This window comes from Solanum pennellii, chromosome 5, assembly GCF_001406875.1.
Source record: "Solanum pennellii chromosome 5, SPENNV200".
Classification (NCBI taxonomy): domain Eukaryota; kingdom Viridiplantae; phylum Streptophyta; class Magnoliopsida; order Solanales; family Solanaceae; genus Solanum; species Solanum pennellii.
The window spans coordinates 68,999,217-69,023,669 of NC_028641.1; the positions used below are offsets into that span (position 1 = coordinate 68,999,217).

At 33.9% G+C, this 24,453-nt stretch overlaps 1 long non-coding RNA gene across 6 annotated transcripts; it reads right to left on the reverse strand.

Moving 5' to 3' along the window:
* Positions 1-861: 861 nt before the first annotated feature.
* LOC107019054 lies at positions 862-22,850 on the reverse strand. Of its 6 annotated transcripts, XR_003578337.1 has the most exons (4): positions 22,685-22,850; positions 20,448-20,529; positions 9,429-9,493; positions 8,406-8,853 (listed from the first exon to the last, which is right to left on the reverse strand). It is a non-coding gene; the product is annotated as an uncharacterized LOC107019054 (long non-coding RNA). The 6 variants fall into 6 exon arrangements; XR_001456731.2 differs by lacking the exons at positions 8,406-8,853; positions 9,429-9,493 and adding an exon at positions 862-1,108; XR_001456730.2 differs by lacking the exons at positions 8,406-8,853; positions 9,429-9,493 and adding an exon at positions 7,091-7,331.
* Positions 22,851-24,453: the final 1,603 nt, after the last annotated feature.

The following is a 24,453-nucleotide window of genomic DNA, read 5'->3' on the forward strand; positions in this document are numbered from 1 at the left end:
TCAAAAGATTGAATACTAAATAAGGAATTCATATCAAGAACAACTCTCACACTCACAAATAAAATTCATATGTATGCACAAAGAACCATAGGCTTGCCAATTTTGTAAATCGTGACTAATAAAGTGTGCTTGAATAGAATCAACTAGGACTTTAACGAGTTGTAATGCAGGCTAGGGACAAGTAGGAAAACTATATAATAGTGACTTACACTTCCTTACACACTTTGCACTTTTAGACTTCATCACTAATTATTTTCTTTTCTTTATTTTCAACCATTTCTTCAACAATTATTTCACAATTAATTTCCATCATCTCAAGAATATTTCAATTTTTTTATGTTTTCCTTCATAATAGGAACTCTCAACTTACGTATTTTAAATGCTTTAAGGTGCACGATGTCCTTGGAAGGACCAAAGCCATCATAAAAGTAGCTTTTTTTTTTTGTTTATCTCTCTCTTTTTTTAATCACATTCATTCAAAGAGGGCTTTTAAGAACTTTGTATTTATCATTGATTACCTTTTTAACTCAACCATCCCTTTTTCTTAGAATTGTTAATTAGAATAAGTCTATGCTATAATGCACAAAAACAAGGGATTCAACAAAATAGTCAAGGGAAAATATTGCTACCAACAAAAGGCTGCATGTCACGACTCGGATTCGGGAACCCGGGTCGCAATCGGCGTCGTTGACCTCTCAGAGGTCGCAGACAAGTCTCTTCTTGCATTCGTCACATTCATATGGTTATTTTTAGTGGAAAATTTAAAACATTTAAACATATGAAGTATACATAGACTACATATAGTTATTTCATGAATTCATCATATACTAAGCACAACATAAATATAACAACCATCTATCATCAGAATCAATTTGAAATAGAATAAGAATATATCATAAATACGTTTGTCAAACACGGCCTTATTACAAAATCATCGAAATGAAAGTACGAACGAAACGCTAGGGACAACATCCACTAGATTTTTATAAAACTAAGGCTATATTAAAACTGTATCATCCTCAAAATCAAGATGACTTACCAAATGGTCTGGAAAAATGCTGATGTCCAAATCGCTGCAAGAATCGTCAATCTGTCCCTTAACCTGCATCTATAAAGTAGTAAATAGTAGGGGTTAATACACCACTTGTACTAAGTATGGGTGAATGCATACATACACATAAGGCTATGGATGATTAAAGAAAGCTCTTCCTAAACAACATAATATTTCTGGAAAGCCTAGTCACTAGACTTTCCAAAATCGTTAGTTGTAAATTATGGTATGAATATGATGTATTTTAATGCATTCAAAGCACACAACTCATTTTCTACATGATTAAAAGACATTAGTATCATCAACATAATTTTAGAACAACTCGGGCGAAGATTTGAGATTTTTGATTCTCTTAGGCCGAGAGGTCCTCTTTGTACACTTAGATTATTTTTCAGTCTTTTTCTTCTTGTTGTTGTGTAATTCAATAATTCTTTTGGTCCTATCTTTTACTTACAAGTGCAATGATTCATTGTAGTCCCATACCCACAATGAATCGATGTAAGTAATCCAAGGACTAAGGAATGATTTCCCTACCTTATGGTGAGTCATTCTTTACACTATATATTCATTACCTTTCATAAGCAATTATCTATTGATCATGTCATTGATTTCATTACTTTCATGTTTTATATATTATAAATTTCATATACACGAGACTTTGGAATTGTTGGTGTAGCATAAGACATATCAAGTGAGGACCCAACATATGAGACCTCAACCCGAGGTCCTTCTTTAGCAAACACAGAGTCTGCTTCATTCGTTCATTCGTACTTCACGTTATTCATCTCATTCATTCATAGGCTGATGTAAACACCAGCTATACCTAAGATGAAGTTTAAGACTCTTATCGGGATCATGAAGTGCAATGACCAAGAATGACCTAATGTCATTACTTGAAGCTGATTTCACCTCCTGATTGACTTGAACAAACACCTTCGGTATCGTTCATATCATTATCTTTCATACTTTGAGGCTGGCCTCATTCTTTCTTTGGGAACTTCAACCTTAACGGACATAGATCATGTGAGCATCATGAAATCCAGTGTCTGCCCCACACCGAAAAATAGGTGGAATCACCGGCCAAAGTGACCCGAACATCCTAGCATATAAAGGGAGTCAAACCCTGCTAGATCCCTATATTGGCAGTATAGGTTCAAAGACTATGAGATATAATGAGACCCATAGCCGACATGCCGACAGTCTCATCTAATGAGAGTTACGTGAACTTCCGCCCTTCCCGAAGGAAGGAATCACCGCTCATAGCTAGCCTATCGGTGCTTAGCATAAAGTTCGATTACATTCAACTCATACATCATGGAAGCTGACTTCTAGCATTAGGACATCATTGCTCATTAGATGATTTCTCATCTCAACATTAGTATTAAGTGTGAATTGTCCATACACTTACATATAGAGTATGATTCAGACTTATCTCTTAATATTCAACACTCTCTTAGGTGTGTACTTATAGTGACCTTTACTTAGGCTTTGTTGAGACTTGTCTCACCATTCATCTTAGCCTCTTATCATGTTCTCACCATTTTCATTGGCATCATAGATTAACATAATTACTCACCTCATTACGTCAATGTCCATTTCTTCTTTATCTTTTAGTGTTGACTCAAGCATTATGGAGGCTTGCTTCTAGATTGAGATTTACTTCCTCTATTGATGACTGGTCATCCTTACTTTACATTGATGAAATGTGAATTTTCCTTACTTATCATCTTTTAGTGTTAATGAGACTGACTTACTCTAACACCTTCATACGTGAGTATTCTTTTAACATAGTAGATTAGGTGTAAGTGAGACTTGTCTCACTTTCTTTAACACCCCATTCTGGTCACTTACTTACTTTAGACCCCTTTAATTATGTTATAACTCATGTTACTTACTTGCTTTAGTGTAGTAATTCATATCATCGTTTATGGACGATGAGCACTTCATTCAATGAGTTTCATGAGTTCATAGTTCATTCTTGTGGAGCATGTTGGGAGTTGTCCCAATGAATTTCATGCCCTTTGTTATATTGATATTACTTTAGAAGTGCTTAATATATATTTGATACTCTTACTACACAAGAATTGGCATATGATTAGTATTGGTTCAAGATTTGGGATGTTAGACTAGCAAATTCATTCTTTTTGGCATAAGCCAATTTTTACGTATGTTCTTATTTAAATTGCCATATGTATGAATCCTTTGCCAATCTTTTAATCATTTACATAAGTTCCTAGCCATTAGAATATATTCATTTTGACCAAATAGAGTTAGCCAACTTTATTGGAACCAGATGGCCAATTTATTCATGATATAATTTCATAGATGTCTTTGAGCCAATTCTTAGTTTATGGATTTTAGTGTAACATTTTAAGAACATATTGGACAGCATTACATTAAAATTTGATGGCTTTAACATCTTCATAACATCACAACAACAGCAAGTCAACATTCAACCAAGGACACATATTCACTTAACACATCACGGACTTAACTTAGCATATTATCGATCCTTTATTATCATGATAAGATTAACTTTACGAATTACAAGTTCATAAGTTCATTCGATACTCATCATTCAAGAATAATAAATGTTAAGAAGAGCCAGCAGCACATACCGACAACATGATCTCTAACCTATTCAACATTGAAATCGAAAAGGATAATAGGGAAGGAAAGTTCGACAAGAACGACGGGAACAACCCTAGTTTTAAAGATCTTGTGAATTGTTCCAAGGAAAATACTCTTGGAAAAAGAATTCCAGAAGAGAAACCATAACTTATGTGGAACTTAATCTACGAAGACCACTTTGAACAAAACCTTGAAGAAACCGTGAAATCGCCCTAGAGAAATCGATAAATTTTCTACCATTTTCTTGCGTTTATTGCTTACTGTTTTTGCGTCGTTTTAGTCTATGAGTTTGAACGTGATTTTTAGGTTTAAGAACTGATCTTAAATCATTCAACATAGGGTTTAATAAGTTAATTAAATAAATTAATTAACTAATTAGTAAAAAAACCTCCTAAGTTTACTAAACGTAGGAGAATGTTGACTTGACCAAAAATCTGAAATTTTTGTGTTGACTATGGTTTAGGTAAAAATTTGGACTTTATATTAATAAATTAAATCCTTAATTTAATTAATTTATGGACCTAGGGTAAGTACTAAAGTACCCCTAAGTTATTAGAACCATAATCAACCCTTTAGGACCATCCTAGGTTAAGTACTAGGATGTTTCTTGCATTTTACTAGGTTAGCATAAGAATTTCAGTTTGACCCCTTTAATTTAATTAATTAAATGGATAACTTAATTAGTTAAGTAACCTATGTCAATTACTAAAGAACCCTTAAGTCGTTATAACCATAACTAATCCTTTGGACCATCCTAGATTAAATACTAGGTTGTCTTTTTCTTGTCTCAACTGAATTCTTAAAACTTCTTTGTGATTTCAGTTTTGACCCTTTAAATTAATCAATAAAGATGCTAAATTAATTAATTAAGTAGCTTACTAAAGTATCCCTAAGTTATTAGGAACTTAACTAACTCTTTGGACCATCCTAGGTTAGGTACTAGGTTGTCCCTTTCTTGTCTTAACAAAAATCTGGAAATTTCCTTTATAGTTTTGATTTTAGCCCTTTTAAATTAATTAATTAATTTGCTAAATAAATTAATTAGGTAACCTAGGATAATTACTAAAGTACACCTTAGTTGATAGGCCAATAACTAAGCTTTTGGACCAACCTAGGTTAGGTACTAGGTGGTCTCTTTAACTAGTACTAGTTTAGTGTCAACCCAGTTTTGGTCCTAGGTTGTCGGGTGCAATAATGAGTCCATTTCGGTAAGTCCTAGGTTAGTTAGCTATTTGAGGCAGTAGGTTATAGTCTAAAATTGGTTAGAAAGTTAGGCCACACATGGAGTGGTCCCTTAATCATGTTTTTGTCCCCTTAACTATCCTAACCAAATTCGGTTAGGGTTGTCCCCTCCTTTGGTGCTTCTTCACATGTCTTGCACATGTGCTTGGACATGGGTTGGTTGTACTTTCCTAAATACTATTATTTATGGTTCCTTTGAGAATGTTTACTTATTGTTCCAAGAATCCTCACTATGTCCTTAGGCACTGTTTACTCTACATGATCATTTTAAATGGTTATGTACTATGATACTAGGCTTGACACTTGGATGCCTAGTACCGAATATGTATGTTAGAAATAGTTATCACAATTTATTTTAGCTTAGGGTCTTCTTTGAAGGTACATTTCTAAACAAGCTTGGTCTATATTTTGGTTATTTGGGTATATATAGAAATTGACTAACACCCCTTAGCCATTTTTCTATACTATGCCCAATATTTCTCAATATTGGGCAGTGGAATGCCTATGTATCCCTAATACGTATTCTAACGGACTTACTGGCTCTTCACTAGACATATGATTTTCCAAAATGTTACATTATCCCCCCCTTAGGAACATTCGTCCCCGAATAACACTTACACCTCATTTAAACAAAGAGGGTGATTTTCAAAAATTACTTTATCACGCTTAAACTTTCTCCTTTGTGAATATCTGATTCACACATATTTGGATGATGCATATCATTCAAGATTATTTGAAGCTCTATTGTTATTTTTATTTTTAATTGAGGAATTTCCTTCTCAATCATACTTAATTTAATGCACATCACAAATCCAGGAAACATGTCTATGCTACACAAAAACAACACATGAAATGCAAACATAACTTCATTTTAACTCACATAGTGTAATTATAAGACATACAATTAGTGACCTATCACACCAAATCGACTAAATCACTTAAACTTAGAGTTTCTTAAACATAAACCAGACTTAGGAAGAGTATATCTAACCTCCTAGATAACATCTTGTTGGCATTAAGATTTGAACCTAATGACGCCCAACTTAATTTCAAAGGGACTTGCCACTATGCCATTTACTTCTCTAGATACCCCTTCGGCGTTAACACTATCTCCTATGGGAGTACTAACTAGACACGGTTCATGTAAGATCTCAGGAAGTAAGTCAAATTGATTAGCCACAATAGGAGTTACCATAGACAAGGTAGATCCTGTATCTAATAATGGATAAACAAGAAATGAGAAGACAAATAAGTTACTATTATCCATATCTATGGACTTCTCTTTTTCCTCTCTTCCTTTCGACGCATAGAACCGGTTTCTATTCGGGGGTTCGGCTAAAGCATTTTGTCGAGGCTGAGCATCTGGCTTGGCCTTTTCGATTTGAACCACGCCCTTCTCATTTTAGCCCAACTTATTTGGAAAATGAAGTCTTACTACCCTGTTTCTATAGTATATTATAGCATAACACTTATGAAGCAAATCCATGTCTAAGCCATATTCTTGAGTTGGTATGTAGCCAACTTATCCTTCTTCTCCTCATCAATACTCATAGCAGGCTTTTAGACATTACCATGCATTCACCTCCATGCGAACAACCACACTCACCACACGTCTTTCGTCCACGTTGGGCATTTCCATCATGGCCCCTTCCTGGGAAGCCCAAATCTTTAACCTAGTGCCTTAAACCACTTGGCCTTCCTAATTCTTGTGTGCATTCTTCTACGCGTTCACATAAGAAGGAAGTTAGATACTTGTAATGACACAAAATGTCAAAGCTCTAGATAGCACGATAAAGAGTAGAAGAAGGGAGAATTTCCTATCATCGCTTAGTGTCTAAATCATGATTGTGGCGCGCTTCACAACCATAAGTTAGAAACTACATAACGTGATTGTGTTGAACTTAAGATTCTTGGTAATTTGACTTCATGCTGTGCTACCAAGTTTGTCACGACTCGGATTCCGGAATCCAGATCGCAACCGGCGTCGTTGACCTCTCAGAGGTCGCAGACAAGCCTCTTTTTCATTCATCACATTCATATGGTTATTTTTAGCGGAAAATTTAAAACATTTAAATGTATGAAGTATACATAGACTTCATATAGTTATTTCATGAATTTATCATATACTAAGCTCAACATAAATATAACAACCATATATCATCAGAATCAATTTGAAATAGAATAAGAATATATCATAAATACGTTTGTTAACCACGACCTTATTACAAAAGCTTCAAAATTAAAGTACGAACGAAAAACTAGGGACAACATCTACTAGATTTTTCTAATACTAAGGCTAGACTAAAACTGTATCATCCTCGAAATTAAGAGGACCAACCTAATGGTCTGGAGAATTGCTGATGTCCAAACCGTTGCAAGAGTCGTAAATATTTCCCTTAACCTGCATCTATAAAGTAGTAAATAGTAGGGGTTAGTACACCACTTGTACTAAGTATGGGTGTATGCACACATACACATAAGGCTATGCATGATCAAAGAAAGTTCTTCCTAAACAACATGCTACTTCTGAAAAGCCTAGTCGCTAGATGAATGTAAGATGAGCCTTGTCTACGACCTTTAAGAGGTCAACGACGCCGGTTGCAATTCAAATTCCAAAATCTGGGTCGTGACAAATTTCCTGTGTATGCTTCTTAATGAAAGCAGGTTTTATTGATACAACTACCACAAACCATAATTCTATACTTTAGTCTTCTATTTGTGTGGCATGTATTCTAAATCTTTATTGCTATGAACAAACTTGAAGTTGTATGCTTGGTAATTGTGATATCACAGTAGTTTCTACTATAAATCAAAAGAAATTCATACTTGGTTTTCATTCGAATGCTTCTTGCTTGTAATTTTTCATCTATTTTTTTTTTTAAATTTAAGGCCATTTAATATGAAGTTCGAAAAGTTCACTTGTGAGAGATTGTAACATGAAGAAGAGTTCAAAAATTTCACTTGTAAGATATTGTAACATGAAGAAGAGTTCCAAAAAAAATTTGAAGATATTTATTCAATAGGATAGATAGTAGTACGAACAATGTAAGACATTCATAAGTTGTATTTGTACTTCCTTTTATTTGTTTAGATTTAATGAGATATATTCTAATTTATGAATTAATAATAATAATATTTTTAAAATTTTCTAAACTTTGTTGTGACTATGAGGGCCTCTTTTGCAACCGGTTTGTTGGTTAACTATATATAAATATCTGACAACTGTAGCCGTTATTATTAATTGCGTCTAAATAATCGTCGTTAAATGTTATGATAAATGGATGCTAAAAGGGAAAAGTAAGACATATTTAGAAAGAATATTGTAGACTTTATTTGTCATGGTACAATTGCCGTTAATACTATTATATTTTTATGGTTATTTATTTTTCTTTATCCACTAAAACAACAGACACCAAAAGATTACAGAGATTTGATACAATTGCTTTTAAAACTAATATCTTTTAGTGGCTATTAATTTGGATTTATAGACTAAAATAATGAACGTTATTCATATTTATCGATTAAATCAATGGACGCTAAAAGTCAATTGTTAGACCGTATGAATTACCTTTAGTAGCCAACATAATTACAACAATTAATTGCAGTAAAAGCTAATGATTTGTATCGGCAATTCATGCTACCCTTTACCAGCATTTCCCACAATGGCTGCAAAAGCCTTTGCCGAACCCAACATTGCTGGCTAAAGTTCATTGGCCGGTATAGAATATCGCGGCATATGCTATTGCCGCTAAAGCCATATTTTACAGCCGCTAAAGGGACCTTTTGTAGTAGTGTGGAGCTGGTCCATTTTGTTCCTGTTGGAAAGATGACCAGTTGGCATTATTATTGTGCTGCCCGGTTTCATTCCCTGTCTTGTGCCTCTTGTTCTTGAACTCCTCTCTATCTCTAATCTTATCTTCCTCTACCTGCTGCACATAAACCATTAACCTTGAGATGTTAACGTCCTCAATAAGCATTGTTGCCTGACCCTCTTTGTTTTATAGGCGGTTAACCCAGCAACAAACAAACACATTTTACTCATCATGTCTTTAACCATCTCCGAAGCATAACAGGATAGTTGGCTGAACTTCAACCCCTAGGACTCTTGAAATTTGCTCGGATACAAAATTTGTCACGCCGCAATCCTACACCCTGGACGTGGCCAGCACTTGGGTACCATTGTTGGCCCCAAGCAGACCATTGGTCTCGCTTACTTACTCAGCGAAAGACTTAAAACATTAATACAAGGATTAAGATACTAACTCAACTTTCTCGAACTAAAATCAATTTTTTTAAAAAATAAACATTTACCTCAGAAAAATGGCAACCCAAACTTAAAATAAATAAGTAAAAAATAAAATTATGATGAAAGAACTAACATCTGACTGACTACCTATGAAGCCTCTAATAACTGAGATGGATGTTGGTACAGACCCCACAACATCCTAATGAACTAAACGAGAAAGAAATGAATATTGATCCTCCGGAAAGCAAGGAGGCTCACCAACTGACTCTGAATTGCTTACTGGATCAACAGTGTGCTGGACTGTCGATCCTAGTTACCTGCGTCTGCATCGTAATACGATGCACACTAATTGGGATCAATACATTGAATGTACGAGTACATGACTTGGAGTGCTAAAACAACATAGGCTTGAAGGAGATTCTTAAACTAAGTAAACTCATTTCAATATTTAGCAATTTAAAAGCAAGTGCATAATAAAGAAAAACTGTTTAAAAACATGTTGTAAACTCTTTGTGTGTGCAAAGATACAAAATAACACTGAGATGTATTTTAAAATACAAAATTACCTAATGCCAATTCATAATCATAACAAAAGACATATCATACTTTCTCTCAAAGTCTACTTGTGCAATGCATGAATGAAATCACATACCCCCATTCATGCTAAACATAACATCTTGAGAAACTATGGAATACTGTTGTGGGAGTTTCTCAAATAAATAACCATCATTTAAGAGATATAGAGATGACATAACACTTTACCTCGCGTTGCAAAGTAGACAACCTATACCTTGCCATCAATATAGGAAGCTAAATTAACATAGTTGATCCACTAGCTTAACTTATGTGATCATCTAAAAAGTATGACCCATTAATACTCATAATGGCTACATGGTTGATGAAGACTTGAGTTATTATGAACTTGCATCCCCATATCGGTACTCAATACTAATCCCAAAAATATATTTAGCTCATGTGTTTTAAAAAAAAAATTCTTTATTTAGGTTGAGATAATTACTCAACAGTTAGCTTAAAAGTTCTCTTGGAATCAATGTTCCTTTTTCTTACTTAAATGTGAAAACATTTGTAAACTCTTAGGGAATACTTAGTTCTCTTATAAATTTTGAGAAACGAACTCAACTCTTTACTTTTAGCTTAACTTGAAACTTGAGCATTAAAAAGAGAAGTTAAAACGTTTGTTAAAGACTTATGAAACCTTAAATGAACTTCTTATCATTATCTTTTCTCTTTACTCTACTTTATCATTAAGTCTTAAAACAAAGTTAAAAGCATTTGTAAAAGAGTTCTTGAAAGGACACAAAAAACTTTCTAGACATGTCTCTAAACTTTCTTTCAAATTGAAGTTATGGATTCAAGGTTGCAATTCATGTTTTCTAGATTATTTTTATATGTCTAGAAGTCATTTAGAGTAGCTAGAATCAATAGGAAGTGTTAAAACACTTTAGAAAAGCTCAAACGGGCGGAATAACAAATATTGGGTGAAAATGAAGTTTTGGGCACGTCTGGGGCGTGCCGCGCCAACCTCACTTTATTGAGTCACCATCTGGGGCGCGGCTGGCACGCCGCCTCATCCCTCCTGGTGCTATGGGGGGTGCGTTGTTCCAACATGTTCCTTAGGCAAAAATTGACCAAAATTTTCCTCTCGTTTTCTAACCTTAAATTGTTTTTATTCGATTCTTTTCTCAAATTCACTTTAGATTAATGTACCCACATCATATATACATGGATCTAACCTAATGAATTCAAGAACAACACCTAAATCATCAAAGAACTCCTAAATCTCAACTTATGTTCAAGAACGAAAGCAATTGAAGAACAACATTCAAGAACATTCAAAAATCCTATTTTTTTTTGGATGAAATCACGTTTAATTAAACATGCTTGACAGGTGGGTGAACTAACCCAACATTATGGAAGACTCACATGATTCATTAGGGATCACCCCTAACAAAATCCACAAGTTATTCTTGACGGACTTAACGGTCTTGGCTCTTTTTTTCTTTCTTCTTCGCTTGCGTTCTTTCTCCTAAACCCTAACCTTTCTCCAAAAGTGTAAAACTGACAAGTTTTGTTTAGACCCTTAATAATATTATCAAAATCTAATTTAATTAATTGGGTAAAAAAAGACCAAATTACCCTTTTAATTTCCGAATTGGACATTTTCTTAATCCAACACCCCAACTTCCAAAAGGCATAACATTCTCATCGGAAGTCGAAATTTCGTAAACTTGGCAGCTTTGGAAAGATTGTTCCAAAGGCTTTCCAATCATATCGAGAACTATACCAAAATCATCCCGAGTTAGGATTTATGACCGTTTGAAGTTGACCAAAAAACTCATTTTTTCCTAATTTAAGAAAGTTTTCAAATTTTAATTCTTTCCAAAACTGACTATCAGCTTCTAAGCTTTTTCCTAGCTATTTCGATTTGTGAGATTTTACAGAGTCAATCATGGCTACAAGAACAAACTCAACTACTAAAGTTTCAAGAGTCTATCTATGATGGTCTGACATACATGACAACCCAACTTATTGAAGGAAAAGTTGAGGTCACACGAGAAATAGATCAATTTGGCTCAGATATTCTCGACTTAGAGGTTCAATTAAACAAATAGATTTTGGCGTCTGAATCCCAATTGCCAACTAATGTGGATGATGACTCACTAATGGAGAAAAAAGAGGAATTCCAACCATTCAACTACAAATTATTCCTAAATATCGATGTTGATAAAGAGTGCAAAACTGAGAATGTTGTAAATAATGTTGCTTTAGAGTTGAGGCAACTTGAATCTCATTCAAAACATTTTTATGTAATATCTAAACTAATGGATGATTATGTCGATGAGGAACAAGGCCCCTACATTCTAAAGGTTTTTCGTCCATGTAGACAAAAAGACATTCCTCACCTAAAGGCCAAGAAGTGTAAAGATGCGACATATATTACTTGGTTCTTTTATCTTTATACCACCGCTCCTTGAGAGGAGTAGAAAAGTTGATGCAAAGTTAGGGGTAAAATTCATTACTTCAAACTGAAAAGAGAAGTGGTGAATTCATTTGTGTCGTGCCACGACATTAAATTAGGTGCTTATTGGGAGGCAACCCAATTATAGTGTAACTTCTTTTTTTAGTGTCATTTTTTGTGTGTTGTTTTACAGGTCCGGAGAATTTGGAGTATCCGAAATTTGGATCTAAGGGGCATGTTTGAGCTCAAGTGTGGGGTGTGTACGACCCTTGATGAAAACAAAGAGAACATGCTACTAGCTAGGCCTAAAGGCCTCAGAGATTTTTTTCTAACCATTGTTTTAATTTGTTTTATGCTTTGGAGACATAGCATTCTTTTAAGTGTGGGGTGGAGGAATAAATTTCTAGTTTTTATTGTTTTATTGAGTCTTATTTTTTTAGGATGGGTTCCTTGAATTTTGTTTTCGGTTATTTTCCCAAGGATAGTTCCTTTGAACAAAATGTCTTTAATTTTTTTAGGAATAAGTTTTTTTTTAAGAGAAAAGAAAAGACATTTTAAGTGTCGTGGTACTAGCTATTTAGGTCTAACAGAGTGTCTTTTATTTGTTTGATGCTTTGGGGACATAACATTCTTGTGAATGCTTGATTAAAAAGAAATTCTTACTCTTCGACACCTAAGTTCATGGTTGTGTTGTGACTTTGTATATAGCTTATTTTTATTTTGTAGTTTAAAATGATCCTCTCGCTCTTAGAAGTTGAATTGATTCATCTTGATTGATACTTGTGTCATGTGTAGTGAGTTTGTTTATTTAATGAGTTGCATCTTAATCTAGAACTTGCCAGCATGTTATTGAAGCAAAATAAAAAAAAAAAGGGTTTCTTTGTTAAGAAGATGATAATAGGATATCTTTGATTAGTCTGGTAAATGTTAGCCTTTCAGATATTATATCACTAATTAGCGTTTTCGAGCATGTAGTGTAACATTCCGAAAAATCATGTGTATTGAAAAGCCAGTAAGTCTGATACAATACGTATTGGGTTACATAGGCATTTCAATGCCCAATATTGAGAAATATTAGGCATAGTATAGAAAAATGGATAAGGGGTGTTAGCCAATTTCTATATATACCCAAATAAGCAAAATATAGTCCAAGCTTGTTTAGAAATGTACCTGCAAAGAAGACCCTAAGCTAAAATAAATTGTGATAATTATCTCCTACATATATATTAGGTATTAGGCATCAAAGTGTCAAGCCTAGTACCATAGTACATAACCATTTAAAATGATCATGTAGAGTAAACAGTGCCCAAGGACATAGTGAGGATCCTTGTAACAATAAGTAAACATTCCCAAAGGAACCATAAATAATAGTTAGTTAGGAAAGTACAACCAACTCATGTGCAAGCACATGTGCGAGACATGTGAAGAAGCACCAAAGGAGGGGACAACCCTAACCGAATTCGGTTAGGGTAGTTAAGGGGACAAAAACGTGCATAAGGGACCACTCCATGTGGGTCCTAACTTCCTAACCAATTTTAGACTCTAACCTGCTGCCCAAAATAGCCAACTAACCTAGGACTAACTGAAATGGACCCACTAGTGCACCCAACAACCTAGGACCAAAGTCGGGTTGACACTTACCTAGTACTAGTTAAAGAGACAACCTAGTACCTAACCTAGGTTGGTCTAAAAGGTTAGTTATTGTCCTATCAACTAAGAGGTACTTTAGTAATTCCCCTAGGTTACCTAATTAATTTATTTAGCAAATTAATTAATTAATTTAAAAGGGCTAAAACCAAAACTATAATGGAAATTTTCAGATTTTGGTTATGACAAGAAAGGGACAACTTAGTACCTAACTTAGGATGGTCAAAAGAGTTAGTTAAGGTCCTAACAACTTATGGATACTTTAGTAAGCTACTTAATTAATTAATTTAGCAGCTTTATTATTTAATTTAAAGGGTCAAAACTGAAATCAAAAAGAAGTTTCAAGATTTCAACTGAGACAAGAAAAAGACAACATAGTATTTAATCTAGAATGGTCCAAAGGATTAGTTGTGGTTATAACAACTTAAGGATACTTTTATAATTAACCTAGGTTACTTAATTAATTAAATTATCCATTTAATTAATTAAATTAAAGGGGTCAAACTGAAATTCTTATACTAACCTAGTATAATGCAAAAAACATCCTAGTACTTAATCTAGGATGGTCCTAAAGGGTTGATTATGGTTCCAATGACTTAGGGGTACTTTAATACTTACCCTAGGTCCCTAAATTAATTAAATTAAGAATTTAATTTATTAATATAAAGTCAAAATTTTGACCTAAACCATAGTCAACACTAAAATTTCAGATTTTAGGTCAAGTCAACAATCTCCTATGTTTAGTCAACTTAGGAGGTTTTTTTTAGTAATTAGTTAATTAATTTATTTAATTTACTTATTAAACCCTAAGTTGAATGATTCAAGATCAGTTCTTAAACCTAAAATTCACATTCAAACTCATAGACAAAAAGGACGCAAAAATAGTAAGCAACAAACGCAAGAAAAAAACAGAAAATTTATCGATTTCTCTAGGGAGATTTCAAGGTTTCATTCAAGGTGGTCTTCGTAGATTAAGTTCTACATAAGGTATGGGTTTCTCTCCTGGATTTCTTTCTCCAAGAATATTTTCCTTCGAACGATTAACAAGATCTTGAAAACTAGGGTTATTCCCATCGATCTCATCGAACTTTCCTTCCCCTAGTATCCTTTTCGATTTCAATGTTGAATAGGTTAGAGATCATGTTGTTGGTATGTGCTGCTGGTTGTTCTTAACATGTATTGTTCTTGAATGATGAGTATCGAATGAACATATGAACTTGTAATTGTGTAAAGTTAATCTTATCATGATAATTAAGGATCGATAATATGCTAAGTTAAGTCCGTGATGTGTTAAGTGAATATGTGTCCTTGGCTGAATGTGGACTTATGGTTGTTGTGATGTTATGACGATGTTAAAGCCATCAAATTTTAACATAATGCTATCCAATATGTTCTTAAAATGTTACACTAAAATCCATAAACTAAGAATTGACTCAAAGACATCTATGAAACCATATCTTGAATAAATTGGCTATCTGGTTCCAATAAAGTTGGCTAACTCTATTTGGTCAAAATGAATATATGCTAATGGCTAGGAACTTATGTAAATGATTAAAAGATTGGTTAAGGATTCATACATATGGAAATTTAAATAAGAACATACGTAAAAATTGTCTTATGCCAAAAAGAATGAATTGGCTAGTCTAACATCCCAAATCTTGAACCAATACTAATCATATGTCAATTCTTATGTAGTAAGAATATCAATTATATATTAAGCACTTCTAAAGTAATATCAATGAATCCATAACCAAGGGCATGACATTCATTGGGACAACTCCCAACATGCTCCACAAGAATGAACTATGAACTCATGAAACTCATTAAATGAAGTGCTCATCGTCCATAAACGATTATATGAATCTACTACACTAAAGTAAGTAACGTGAAGTGACCAGAATGGGAGGCTAAAGGAAATGAGACAAGTCTCACTTACACCTAAGCTACTATGTTAAAAGAATACTAGCGTATGAAGGTGTTAGAATGTGTGAGTCAGTCTCATTAACACCAAAGGATGATATGTAAGGAAAATTCACATTTCATCAACGTAAAGTAAGGATGATCAGTCATCAATAGAGGAAGTAAATCTCAATCTAGAAGCAAGCCTCCATAATGCTTGAGTCAACACTAAAAGATAAAGAAGAAATGAACATTCACGTAATGAGGTGAGTAATTATGTTAATCTATTATGCCAATGAAAATGGTGACAACATGATAAGAGGCTAAGATGAATCGTGAGACAAGTCTCAACAAAGCCTAAGTAAAGGTCACTAAAAGTACACACCTAAGATAGTGTTGAATATCAAGAGACAAGTCTCAATCATACTCTGTATGTAAGTGCAAGGACAATTCACACTTAATACTAATGATGATATGAGAAATCATCTAATGAGCAATGATGTCCTCATGCTAGAAGTCAGCTTCCATGATGTATGAGTTGAATATATTTAAACTTTATACTGAGCACCGATAGGCTAGCTATGAGCGGTGATGCCTTCCTTCGTAAAAGGTGGAGGTTCACGAACTCTCATAAGAACATATTGGACAACATTATATTAACATTTGATGGCTTTAACATCTTCATAACATCACAACAACAGCAAGTCAACATTCAGCCAAAAACATATATTCACTTAACACATCACGGACTTAACATATTTATCGATCCTTAATTATCATGATAAGATAACTTTACGCAATCACAAGTTCATAAGTTCATTCCATACTCATCATTCAAAAACAATACATGTTAAGAAAAGTCAGCACCACATACCAACAACATGATCTCTCACCTATTCAACATTGAAATCGAAAAGGATACTAGGGAAGGGAAGTTCAACGAGAACGACGGGAACAACTTAGTTTTTGAGATCTTGTGAATCGTTCGAAGGAAAATACTCTTCGAGAAAGAATTCTAGGAGAGAAACCCATCGCTTGCTTACTGTTTTGCGTCCTTTTTTTTCTACGAGTTTGAACATGATTTTTAGGTTTAAGAACTGATCTTGAATTATACAACTTAGGTTTAATAAGTTAATTTAATAAACTAATTAATCAATTGCCAAAACGCCCCTCCTAAGTTGACTAAAGATAGGAGAACATAACACTTAGTCAAATCTGGAAATTAGTGTTGACTATGGTTTTGGTCAACATTTTGACTATATATTAATCAATTAAATCATTAATTTAATTAATTTAGGTACCTAGGGTAAGTACTAAAGTACCCTCAAGTCATTGGAACCAAAATTAACCCTTTTGGACCATCCTAGGTTAAGTACTAGGATGTTTCGTGAGTTGTACTAGGTTAGTGTAAGAATTTCATTTTGATCATTTAAACTAATTACGTAAATTGATAATTTAATTAATAGGTGACCTAAGGTAATTACTAAAGTACCCTTAAGTCGTTAGGATCATAACCAATCCTTTGAACCATCTTAGGATAAATACTAGGTTGTCTTTTTCTTGTTTTAACCGAAATCTGGAAATTGCTTTGTAATTTCGGTTTTGCCCCTTTAAATTAATTAATTAAGTTGTTAAATTAATTAATTAAGTAGTCTAGGATAATTACTAAATTATCGCTAGGTTTTTAAGACCTTAACTAACTCTTTGGACAATATAAGGTCAGGTAGTAGGTTGTCCCTTTCTTGTCTTGATCGAAATTTGAAAATTTCCTTTTTAGTTTCGGTTTTAGCCCTTTAAATTAATTAATTAATTTTCTAAATTAATTAATTAACCTATGGGAAATACTAAAGTACCCCTAAGTTTTTAGGACCATAACTAATCTTTTGGACCATCCTAGGTTATGTACTAGGTTGTCTCTTTAACTAGTACTAGGTTAGTGTCAACCCGGTTTTGGTCCTAGGTTGTCGGGTGCACTAATTAGTTTATTTCGTTTGGTCCTAGCTTAGTTAGCTATTTAGTTCAGTAGGTTAGAGTCTATAATTAGTTAGGAAGTTAGGCCCCACATGCAGGGGTCCCTTGTGCATGTTTTCCCACCCTAACTTCCCTAATCGAATTCATTTAGGGTGGTCCCCTCGGCCACTTCTTCACATGTCTTGCACATGTGCTTGCACATGGGTTTGTTGTACTTCCCTAACTAACTATTATTTATGGTTCATTTGGGAATGTTTACTTATGGTCCCAAGGACCCTCACTATGTCTTTGGGTACTGCTTAATTTACATGATCATTTTAAATGATTATGTGATATGGGTACTAGGCTTGACACTTGGATGCCTACTACTTTGTGTGAAACTATTCTAAACGGATTTTTCTTTAGCTTACAGTCTTCATTGTAAGTACATTTATTAATCTTGTATTAGGGTGTGACAACCCGAAAAGTATATTTCTAATTTGTATATGGAAAATTGGCTAATGTCCCTTAGCCAATTTTTCTACACTAATGCCCAATATTCTCAATATTGGGCATTGGAGTGTCTATGTACCCCTAAAAGGTTATCCTAAGGGCATATTAGACTCTTTGTTAGACATGATTTTTGGAATATTACAAAACTTCACATGGCATAGGGTGAAATACCATAAAACATAAGAGTGGTAATGCTTTAAACTAGTATCTTCATGTTGTCATTGGCTACAAAAAATAAAATGACCATCTTATTATCCCCTAGTAATCATCAAATGTACAATACTCAAGAATTAGTGGTGAAAATGAGCTCACTAATAATCCATATTTCTCTATTAAATGATAGTAGACTATTTAGACGAGGAAAAGGATTGTATCGCGAATTAATAAGAATCCTCATCTCATGTAATAAGTAGTCAACAAAAATCTTTTACAATCTCACCAAAGGGGATTGGAAAACAAACAAAGGGTCCTTTTAAACTCTCAAATCTGTCCAGACATCTGTCAAGAGAATGGATTCTCAATCTGTACAGGAACATATCAAAAGGAATTGCAAGTACATTTGCAAGACATCTTCGTAGAAAATAGAGGTGTGGAACATTAGTAATGGAATCAACATTTGCTACATCTCTTGATCGAGAAGACATCAAGGTTTAGTAGTTATAATTGTTAATTATTAATTACATTTAGGCAGGGCAGCTTTAATCCTGACATATATGCAACACTTCTATACATGATTACTACTACTGGGAAGGCACATAGTCAAATAGCAGCCCTTGGGCTATACTAAGGACATTATACTTAAGTCTAAAAATTTATTGGCATTTCTAAAGAACATGTTCAGTTTCCAACTCATTAATATGAAGATAAACTAACAACCTTTTATCCTAACCAAGAGGAGCTGCATAATTCTTACCTTTTTTGGAGAAGTTAAAACTGATAAAACTACAAAAAGATTGACCTTTCAACTAAAAGTGAGGACCAATGTTAAATCCATTTCTAAATACTTTATGTTAGTTTTGCCAATGGAGATCTTGCAGTAGTTAAACCTAGTAAAACATGATGTTATTTGTTACCTGCTTCGAATAGATAATACCAGAAATACTTGTGGTGCTTCAAGCACGTTGATCAGGTTGTTTTCTTAAGATAGTAATGAAGTGTGAGTATTTCATTAACCACCCTATAGGCTTATTATGATTGATAATATAATGACACATTAGAAGCCTATGTACTGACTACTAAGGTAGTAATAATAGCAGGTGGGATAAAAAGGAAAAGAAGAAAAACCAGATTATACAATTACACACCTAGAAGAAAGATAAAAGGAGGGATAGAAGAGGAGAACACATCCATATAGAGACACAATCGACACAATAGCAAAACCCAAGCCCATTGATAGAATTTTAGCTATTTCCTTAAGTTGTGATTTGTTTCCTTTGGCTCTATGTTTGTTGTCGTCCTAACTATGACCATATTGAGAAACTTAACAGCAATATAATAAGAACATCCCACGTAGCTCATGTGCTTGAAGTCCTTAAGCTCTATTTTTATCTTCTATGGAAATGGGGCTACATGAAAAAAAAATAAGTTTTCTCTATTAATTATAGAAAGTTACCAAGTAGAACATGAAAAAAAATGAAGTCACTTTAAGCTTGATTTTGTATGTAGTTGGGAGACAATTAATTGCTAAAAGTATAGCTGCTACAGGTGATTTTCTAATGTTCTTCAACTACAAATTTCACTTCGGAATTCTAAGGTAGCAAATAATTGTTGAAAGTAGAGGTTCTAAAGCTCGTGCATTAAACAATAAATAATTTGAATTCCTCGACTGTATGTTTCAAAGAAAATGAAGTAGCAACCCGACCATCAACCTATCCATGGGAATTGAAAGTTCAATTTCAAGACAGATTTGCACAGAACATAGGCAATGGAATAGTAGTGCTCAAACCAGTGTTCCTTACAGCTCTTTCTCAAGCTTTACTAGATGTATTAGGGGAAGAACTAATTGCTCGAGTATTAGCTGATCCATATAATTGTTCAGACTTTAAGATTGATTGAATATCTATCGGTGTGAACTATACTCTGCTGATTGTTTTTTTTAATCTTGAAATTTTGTAGCTCATCACAATATTTACCATAGATGGAAATCTATTCATTAACACAAAGTAAAAGAATTCACCAAATCAAGGAAGTAAGAAGTACAAAATAAGAAATTTGATTTATCGACCCACAAAACATTATGAAGCAAGAAAAATCAAAAAGTAGAGTTACAGGATAAAGATGAGTAGTACCGTGACTTGAAGTAATTTCAGCACTATTAGGTATTCTTGATGATTGTGGTACTTGTTCTTGGCCATTGTTGGTGTTGAGAAGCTGAAAATATAAACAAGTTAGGTAAGAATTGCAGAAAGTGGAAGAGCTACTGCTCGCACATTAAACAGTTAATAATAAGAGCTCCTCGACTATATGATTTACAATTAAATTAACTAAATTGTATTTCATGTATATTCTCCAACAAAATCAGTAGATTATACGACCACACACCTTGTAAAAGCCAAAATTAAGAAGCACTTGGAAATTTCTTAATATCTTTTAGTAATGTAAGAAAACGAGTCATTCTTGTTTCTAAGTTATGTAGAATGAAGAAAGATCCGAAAATCATCAAATGCAAGAAAAAATATGTGATTAAGCACCTGAAAGATGCTCAGAAATCATAAACTCAAGTAACATAATACTCCTGTTGGCGTTATATCTCTGTATTGTTCTCTCTGAAACATCGAGACATGATGCTTATGAACTCAGGTTAGCGACTTGAGTAATACAATCTTTTCAGTGTCTTAATATAAAGCATTTAAGTCATGATAAAGTTAGACAAAATTCAACAGATCTATGAGGTCTTTGGCTTATCCAGATGGATAGATTCCTAATATGCAGACTATTAAGTATGTGCAGGTCCATATGAATCTGATATGTAGTGATTCCTGTGTATGTCGATCCTACTTTATTGTCGAAATTCTCAATAACTCATGTAGTATAAAACATATGACTCTTGATAGTCAAACCAATAACTAGAGCTCTAAAGTTGTATGTTTCACATTGATATTAATAATCTGAGAAGGTGAGAAGGAATTGTAGCACGAGATGAAAAGAAATTGCAATATGAATAACTTGTCCAAAGAAATCTTTCCAGTAACCTATCCAAAGGAATTGCAAGATCAAACAGGTTTGGAGAGAATAGAGGCGTTAACCATTAGTGTTGAAACCACCAATCATTACAACTCTAGCTCGAGCTTTAGTCAATGTAACTAGGCCGCAACTAATTGCTAAAAATAGATTTGCTATAGGTGACTATATAGATGACTGGACTGTTTTGCTGAGGAAAAATATTGGATAACCAATAAATAAGAGTAAGAGGAAAAAGATTGGATAACCTTTAAATAGTCAATCAATAAAAATCTGTTACCATCTCAAGAAATAAAATCACAACTCACTTAGTATCCTTTTTAATTCAGAAGTTTGTCCAGCCATCTGTCAAAGAGAATGAACTCACAATCATTCCAACAAAGGTCAATAGAAATTGCAAGTTGAAAATCCAGACAGAATTGCAGAGAACAACGACATGGAACATCAGTAATAGAACCAATCGTCGTTATAGCTCTTGCTCAAGTTTTAGTCTATGTAACTGGACAACAACTAATTGATCTAGTTTTAGGTGTTGCCCTGTTATATAATAAAATAATAAGCTTTATAATGGTCATACTCTTCAGACACATTTGTTATTGAATTTGAGATTTCAATCTCCTAAATCTCAAACATGGAGGGAAAATAACCAAATATGATCAAAGCATCTACAAACTCAGTTATTGTCATAAATACAACTGGAATTGTCAAATACCAAGGTAATAATAATATATCATTACCTACGGTCATAACCTGTAGATCATTGACGATTAAGTTATATTTGAGGCGGAAATGATTCAAACAAAACAAAGAAATTGAATAATTCACACCCCTCCCTCAAAAATACGACTCAGATTGCTGAATTTTTCAGCAACTTATAATCACGATTTCAGGTAACTAGCATTAGCGTCGTTAACAGAGAGAGCTCATTGAAGGTTCTTATTGATAGATAGCAGAACATCGAAGCTACAGAGATGGCTGCGTTTGAAGATAGGAGATTATATATAAATTGAAATTTATGTTAGAAACGATGTTCTAGTCAAAACAAAACAATAGTTCTCTTGTAGTGATTCTCATACTCACAATGGAATTTCTGAATCATCATGAATTATAAATATAAAACAGCCGCCTTATACAACAGTATAATCAAAGAGCTCCATAAAAACAATAGGGAAAACAGAAGAATAGATTTAATAAGCTGCAATTAAATTAATAGAATGAAGAGATCACCATCACAGCTTTGCAAACCGACACTAATAAACATGATAATACAAAATATAGAGTGCTAAAATCTGAAACGAGATCAATCGAGAAACAACAATACACAGAAAAAGAATCAGATACAGACCTATAGAGACAGAAACAGGAGAGGCAACAGTTATCGCCCAAATTTTGGAGAAGAACATTCTACATACCGGAATACTGTGATTTAGGACGTAGTATATATTATGACGGATTAGGTTTCTTGATGTCGTTGCTTTGATAGATAGGTTGCTGCACTTCTAGGTTAGTGATTTTCCTTATTACGCGAGCTTTTATTTGGAAAAGGCGGGAGTTTTTTTAATTAGAATAGGAAAAGGATTTGTGCAGCGGGAGTTTTAAATTTTTAGAACAAAAATTGTTTTCCGGCTTTATTTTTAATTGGGAAAAGGGTTAAAAATATCCTCAACTTTGATTTATTGTTTAAATTTACTCTCGCCATTAAAATGAAGTTAATTTTACCCCTTCCGTTACTAATTTCACCAAATTTACCCCCATTTGACTGATTGACCCGAATTTTAAAAAGAAAATTATTTCTTATTTTAACCCAATAACCCGACCCCATTTAAAATAACCCGACCCATTCTCCCAAATCTCCTATATTCTCCCAAATTTCCTTCATACTCTCCCTCAAAAGGTAAACCTAAGAACAAATTAATGAGTTAGAAGAAAAGACAACCTGGTTTCTTAAGGCAAAAGCATATATGATTGTTCTATTCTCTTAAGACAAAAGCAAAATATTTCTGTTTTCAATAAAGCTAACTGTAGAGCTCATATTTTTGTTCAACACCCAAATAGATAAATGTTGTATGAGAACTACGATAGAATATAAGCTTGGATATTTAAATGGAAAATATTTGTATAGCATGAATATATCAGCTGAAGCATAACCACAGTTGGCGTAAGATTCATGTTTCCGCTGCACCGTTCTTCCCTCCTCTTTGTCGTTATTCTACATGCCCCTTGCTTCTTTTCCCCCTTTACTGCCCTCACCCTCTATGTTTCCTCATTAGTCATCACTGCAACCCCAGGTTTTCCAAGTATTGCTCCCGACTGTTACTCATGTTCCAGGCTTCAACTCATCAATTTGTTTTTAGGCAAGCTTTTGAGGGAGAGAATAAAGAAATTTGGGAGAATGGGTAGATGGGAATATAGGAGATTTGGGAGAATGGGTTGGGTTATTTTAAATGGGGTCGGGTTATTGGGTTAAAATAAGAAATCGGGTTTTTTTAAAAAAAAAAATAAGGTCCATTTGGGTCAATTCGTCAAATGGGGGGTAAATTTGGTGAAATTAGTAATGGGAGGGGTAAAATTAACTTCATTTTAACGGCGAGGGTAAATTTAAATAATAAATCAAATTTGGGGGTATTTTTGACTATTTTCCCTTTTTAATTTTCTACTAAATATGTATTTATTGCTGGTCATTATACATTAGCCGTTGATATTTTGCCTCGACTGAATACATTAGCGACAATTAGGTTATTGCTGCAAAATAAATGTCACTAAATCCTATTTTTGTAGTAGTTCCATCATCTTCTAGAGCACTTGAACCCAAAAATAAAGGTGAGTATACTGGCCAGAATTCGCAGAACTTCAGAGCTAGACCTTCCAGTCTCATAGTAGTATGGCATAATAAGGTAACTAGGCTCCTGCATGTGCTAGGTGTGGTAGAACCCACCCAAGAAAGTGTCGTCAGGACCAGAAAGGTTGCTTCAAGTATGGACAAGAGGGTCACTTCATGAGAGAGTGTCCAAAGAACATGCAAGGAAATGGTACCGGCGGGGAACAAACCGCCTATATGCTACAAACGGTTGCCAAGAGCAAGAGGATTCTCCCGATGCTGTCAGTGGTATATTC